The sequence below is a fragment of the Doryrhamphus excisus genome, linkage group LG20 (assembly GCF_037039965.1).
Source record: "Doryrhamphus excisus strain RoL-2023G ecotype Guam linkage group LG20, RoL_Dexc_Guam_v1.1, whole genome shotgun sequence".
NCBI classification, from domain to species: domain Eukaryota; kingdom Metazoa; phylum Chordata; class Actinopteri; order Syngnathiformes; family Syngnathidae; genus Doryrhamphus; species Doryrhamphus excisus.
This window is the reverse complement of record NC_136376.1, coordinates 6,422,068-6,428,067: the sequence shown is the minus strand read 5'-3', so window position 1 is coordinate 6,428,067 and position 6,000 is coordinate 6,422,068. Positions and strand designations below refer to the sequence as shown.

Here is a 6,000-nt window from a genome sequence, read left to right as displayed (position 1 = left end):
TCTATTATCATATACATTTAAAATAATCATTTTTCTATGAAAAAAAATCTAAATTTGGTATTGAGTTTCTGATTTATTTGAAGATTCATCGAATTTACTTTTTACTAAGAATATAAAAAACAACATTGAAATTTTATTTTTATTTGTGATTTGTTCTAAAAAAAAATCTGAAGCAATTGTTTTGAATGCACTCAATGTATTTTTTAAAATAATTGATTTATATTTTCAAACAATTGAAAGATGTAATCAAAAGATTTTTTAAATATTTTGAAACTATATTCATCCTACATATGAAAAAAGTAAATTATTTCTATGAAATTTTATATAATTTGAAACCACTTTTTTTGTAGTTAAATTATCCTCCACACTATTAAGAATATCTTGCAGATTCTTATTGCAAAGCTTTTTGATCATTTCCTTAAGATTTAATATTAAGGAAAAAAATTCTATTTTTGAATGTCTAAAAAGATAATCAAAAGATGAATAAATTACTCCTAAAGAATAAAAGTTTGTAGTCAAATCACATTTTTATTGTTGGGATGAAAATTCATATGAACTAATCGATCTCCTTGTTACTGTTTTCCTAATTGTTCTGGTTCTAACTACGTTTTTATTATTATGATTTTGTAATTGAATTGGATTCGATTGATTACCATATACTCCAAAGTTAGATACACTGCTATTGTTTGTTGGATTTGTGAATTGTTTTTTCGTTAAACTTTCATTTCTAAATTTTCTTTGTCTTTCTTCATTTTCTTCATCCATCATTCTCTTTTGTTTTTCGGCCGTTGAATTTCTATAAATGGCTTGTTCAGCTTGGAAAACTAATTCGAATATCTGCTCGGGTTATCTTATCTGAATCGGTTTATCTTTTTGACACTTGGTGAAAAAAACATCTCGTTCAGCCTGACGATATTCTAAACACTCAACATTCATGTTTTCATTCTTTACTTTTACTCTATATCCACCATTGGGCTGCTTCTGCACTTTAATTAATTGTTCTTTACGACTGTTAAATGGATCAAAATTTGATGAAATTAATTTTTTGCCACTGTCGTAGGAGAGACTCATAGCTGTTTGTTGAGAAAACAAAATGGGGACAAATGTTCTGTCTTGAGGTAAGAAAAGAGGAGTGGCATCCATTAAATCAACAACCGTTGCAAGACCACCATCTATTTCTGGAAGTTTAACAGCAAGATTTCTTTTTTTGGGAATTCCAAGAAAAGAAGGGGGAGACTGACTGAATATGAACCTGAACTGCTGATTACACTCTTAAAAATGCTGGGTTAAAAACAACCCAATCTGGGTTGTTTCCCAACCCAACGCTGGTTAAATATAGGACCAACCTCGCGTTGGGTTATTTTAACCCAACAAGTTGGGTTGGTTCTCTTAACCCAACAATTGGGTTGTACATTGGGTTGTTCATATGACCCAACGCTGGGTTCATATTTACTACACGGCTGGGTTATTTCAACCCAACAAGTTGGGTTGCCAATATACCATATATATATATATATATAAAATTTATTTATTTTTATTGTATGCTAATATTATTAATAATATATTACAATGACACCAATGTAACAATAAAATATTTATTAAAATTCAACATTTCCAGAACATACAAATATAACAACTCACAACATTTCCTTCACATATGAACAAATTATGTCCAAAAAAATTACATTTTAAGAACGGGTGAGGGGGACAGCTATGAGAGAGTGATATATACATAGAACAAGAGGCTCTGTGAGCAGCAGCACAAATGGGTAGGCGATTGTGCCTGCTGCAAGTATTCCACCATGTTAGCTCCGACCTATGATGAGAAAAGAAAAAAAGGTAAGTATTTTGTAAGTATTTCTAGCAGTGCAGAGCAATTGTCATCAGCTCTCTACTGAAGCTATTTCAATATAACATCTACGGGGAGAAGTGTGACACCTGTAAAGTCAATGGCGTGTTCAACAATTTATTCAGGGGGTTTGGCCAGTCTAATGTTTGGTCTGTGGTTTGTGTGATATGTTTGGTCACACATCACTATGGAGTAACAACTTACACCAAGTTACAACTTGTAAGAATAGTGCTTCATGAAATGAGAAACAGCCAAATGTTACGCTGTCACACAGTCCACGAAATACAATCTTTTCAAGTCGCTCCTCATAAAAAGAGTCCTGCTTTAAAACTGTGTAAAAGAACAACTGGAGTCATTTCACAATTCATTTACATTTTAATTTCTGTTGAAAGGTAAATTACTTACCAGCTTAACATCGATGAAGGCTCTCTTCACCTCCTGAATACTCGCCCGGGCCAATTTCCTGCCCTTTTTAAACACAGGCGGAGGGAGCAGGATGGGCAGCAACGTCATGGGCAACTTCTCCCCTGGCATCTGTAGGACAATTATGGGTGTCATTACCAGATTGTTGAGAACATGAGTTTTAAATATTATAATATATTACAATTTTAGATAAAACTGTTTTCAATATGTTCCACTACTGTGCAGTGTTGTCGTATTGCAATCAACCCTAAAATAATATTGAGAAAATGTCTCGATTATGTTTACTTAGTCTATATTAAAACACAAAAACACACCCCAAACATTTTTTTTTACCAATTGGGATCATAATGTGTACCATAGAGGGTTTGTCATCATTGTCTCGAGCAGTGGTGAGCAAACTTTGACTCGCAGGCTGATATAAAAGCAATATATATTGGAATCACAAGATGGCTCACCCTGTTAAAAATTTGGGTATTGGTACAAGCAACAGTGACTGACCCACCGCCATTTCTTATGTGTAGAACATATAGTAGGCACAGTAGCTACTGTAAAACAATACCCATAAAATGAAGGCATGAAGATGACTTACCTTTCAATCAGCCCCGGTAGCTGCCACTCAATCAATTTGGAACTGACAAACTCATCCATAGATACTTTTCAACGAACTGAAACATCACAAAGAGGGTCCATAAGAACAAACATACCATGAAATGAAATAAGATTCAGTAGTCCAAAAGTATTTTCGACATTTATATGCGACTTACAAAACTGTCGTCGAATTCGCGCCCAAACTAGTTCAAACTGCTAAGTATACAGTGGACTATCGGTGGCTAACGGAAGCCCGCTAGCATGCAGCAGTCTAGCTTAAAAAAACACCGGTTCATCAGCACGCTCGTATTAATTCACGAGTTTCTTTAACTTGATATCACATAAAATGGCAAATTGACGAGATAACTGACGTTGTCCTCATAACTATCACACATGTCTCTTGTAATTTCAACAACATAGTTTGGTTCCTACATAGCTCGCCAGCGAATGTGTTCGCTTGCCACTTTTGGAGGGAATGGAAGTTTGCTAAGGTTACCGATCGATTCCTCAAGCTAGTACTCAACAGTGCTTCACGAACTTACATTTTAACACGTTTATGAAGCGTTATATAATAATATAAAGACATTTATACGGTAAAACAATAGTGGGAATGTAACAAACCTTGCTCCGTGCTGAAATTGGTCTCCTCAGATGAAATGTGGGGTCCGAACGAAGTAAGTTTGTGGGCGGGGCTTTGTTGCGCATGTCCAAAATTCTACCCAACGCTCTGGGTTGTCCAAAATAACCCAGCATAATATAATGGAAATCACAACCCAGCAGCAAATAACTCAGCACCCAACTGAGATAACCCAGCGAATTGGGTTCTCAGAATACCCAACTCAATAAAAATAACCCAATTAAATGACCCAACAGGCTCAACCCAGCGATTGGGTCAAAAAAATAACCCAGCATTTTTAAGAGTGCATTTTGATTTGTTATTGTTATGATAATGACAAACGCATGGTTGCAGATGACCACAATATATTCCATCAGGCATCCACAGGGTAGGGCAGGGTACACCCTGGACTGATCGCCAGCCAATCACAGGGCACATATAGACAAACAACCATTCACACTCACATTCATACCTATGGACAATTTGGAGTTGCCAATTAACCTAGCATGTTTTTGGAATGTGGGAGGAAACCGGAGTACCTGGAAAAAAACCCACACATGCACGGGGAGAACATGCAAACTCCACACAGAGATGGCCAAGCGGGGGAATCGAACTAAGGTCTTCATGATCTCCTGACTGTGTGGCCAACATGCTAACCAAAAAAAACAGAAAAAAATGTTTTAAATATGATGAACAAAACAAAAAAGTTATAATTTTCGGATAATTCTGGTTGGCCGAGTGTGGAATTGAACTCGCAACTCCTAGCTGTGAGGCCTGCGTGCTAACCACTTGTCCGCCATGTAGCCTGGATACTGTATATGTAATATAAATATGTAGTAATGTACTTTGGACGAAAACCCAACTACTGTTTGGTTAAATCATTACATGACATAAGTACAGAACCTTGTGAGTTCCTAATAAGCATCGGTGGTCTTCCTTGCAGGTCAATGACCATAGGGGGTGTCACGTTCACCCTGGAGCAGCAGTCCAAAGATCCCCAGTCGGTCGTCTATTCAGGCCTCTACAACACTGAGGGGGTGACACACACCAAGAGTGGGGAGAGGCAACCTGTTCAGATCGACATACAGGTACACTTAAGGCGATGCATGTACCAGTTATCATGATATCAGGCGCACTTTGTTTGGCTAATACCCATGCCCGTCTTATTTAAGTTATTGTCCAGTAAGTAGAAGAAGTCAGAGTGAACCGGTGTCTCCCAGCTGCAAACAATCGGTTTAAAGTAAAGTAAAGTAAAGTAAAGTAAAGCCAAGTTGTCCTGCTTCCAGCCGAACCGAGGGTGTATGAAAATAGAAAAAAAACACACAAGAAGGTACTTTTACAATCAGTAACTGTTACATTTGTTCACTTCCTGCTTTCCATAATACAGTTTAAGTTTATTTATTTTTTTTTTTTGTCTTGTACCAAAGTACAAGGTGATATGACCATACAATGACATTATGTGTACCATAGTAACTGTCCATATAGTGATATATGTAGCACATCATGACTGGTTCAAGACTCTAAGCTAGTAATCATAGCGGAGTGTATACACAAAAATACCATAGGTGAAGGAAGGTCATTGTTTTGCAAGTGTAAAAGTAAACATGTGCAAGTCCAAGTCAAGTCCAAAGTCATAGGCATGTAATTATGTCCTTACAAGTCATAAGCACTGCTAAGTCTTTACCAAATACAATGCCTTGACTTTGTAATTAACAAATGCAAATGATGTTATCCTCGGTAGCATGTAGACCCATCCTGGAGCTCACAGAAATGTAAACCACACCCTCGTTGTTTGTTCTTAAACGTCATTGGACATCAATAGATGCATTCAATGAGGCAGATTCTGTGGGGAAATTTGCTGTTTGGCTTGAAATGACTTAATACCGGTTTTGTTAGTTGAATACTTTGAATGGGGACACACTTAGTCAACACACTGACTGTATTTTCAAGACATCAGACTAAAGTCGAAAGACTAAAACTAAAAAGTCTTTGATGATATCAAGTCGAGTCCAAAGTCATCAAGTGTTTTGTCCAAATCACAAGTGTGAACACAACCGAAGTGGCATATGTGTTATTGTTATTATAAATGGTGCTTGTGAACCCCGGTTATATTTTCCATCAATACATTGTATGTTTTTATGTATTCAGACAATTTAATAAGAACTGTATCCACAATTCCGCCTTCACAAAAGGTAACAATGCTTAGTTTTTAATTGTGGATGTAGTCTTCAGCGGTGTGACACTGCACCGCGTCATACGGAGGCTTGTTTCTAATATTTTGGTTACGTTATGTAGCTAAGTAGGGTAATTTCTGTCAATCTAATAACAACTATCTCTCTTTGTTGTGTGGCTACACTTGCCGATTCTGCAACTCCCTGTTAAATAAGCTATACAAGGTAATGCTTTTTACTGTGTTGCTTCATTGCTTTTTTTATCATTAAATTAAATTGTATATGCAGACACAAGCGCAAGTCCAATTGACCTGTCATCCATCAACAAAGAGAGGCAATCAGGCTCATCCTGG

General features: G+C 36.6%; 1 long non-coding RNA gene across 1 annotated transcript; it reads right to left on the bottom strand.

Annotated features, from left to right (window-relative positions):
• Positions 1-1,574: 1,574 nt before the first annotated feature.
• On the bottom strand, positions 1,575-3,659 carry LOC131109288 (uncharacterized). The gene is made up of 3 exons (XR_013625090.1): positions 2,862-3,659; positions 2,255-2,383; positions 1,575-1,816 (listed from the first exon to the last, which is right to left on the bottom strand). It is a non-coding gene; the product is annotated as an uncharacterized LOC131109288 (long non-coding RNA).
• Between the last annotated feature and the right edge of the window lie 2,341 nt (positions 3,660-6,000).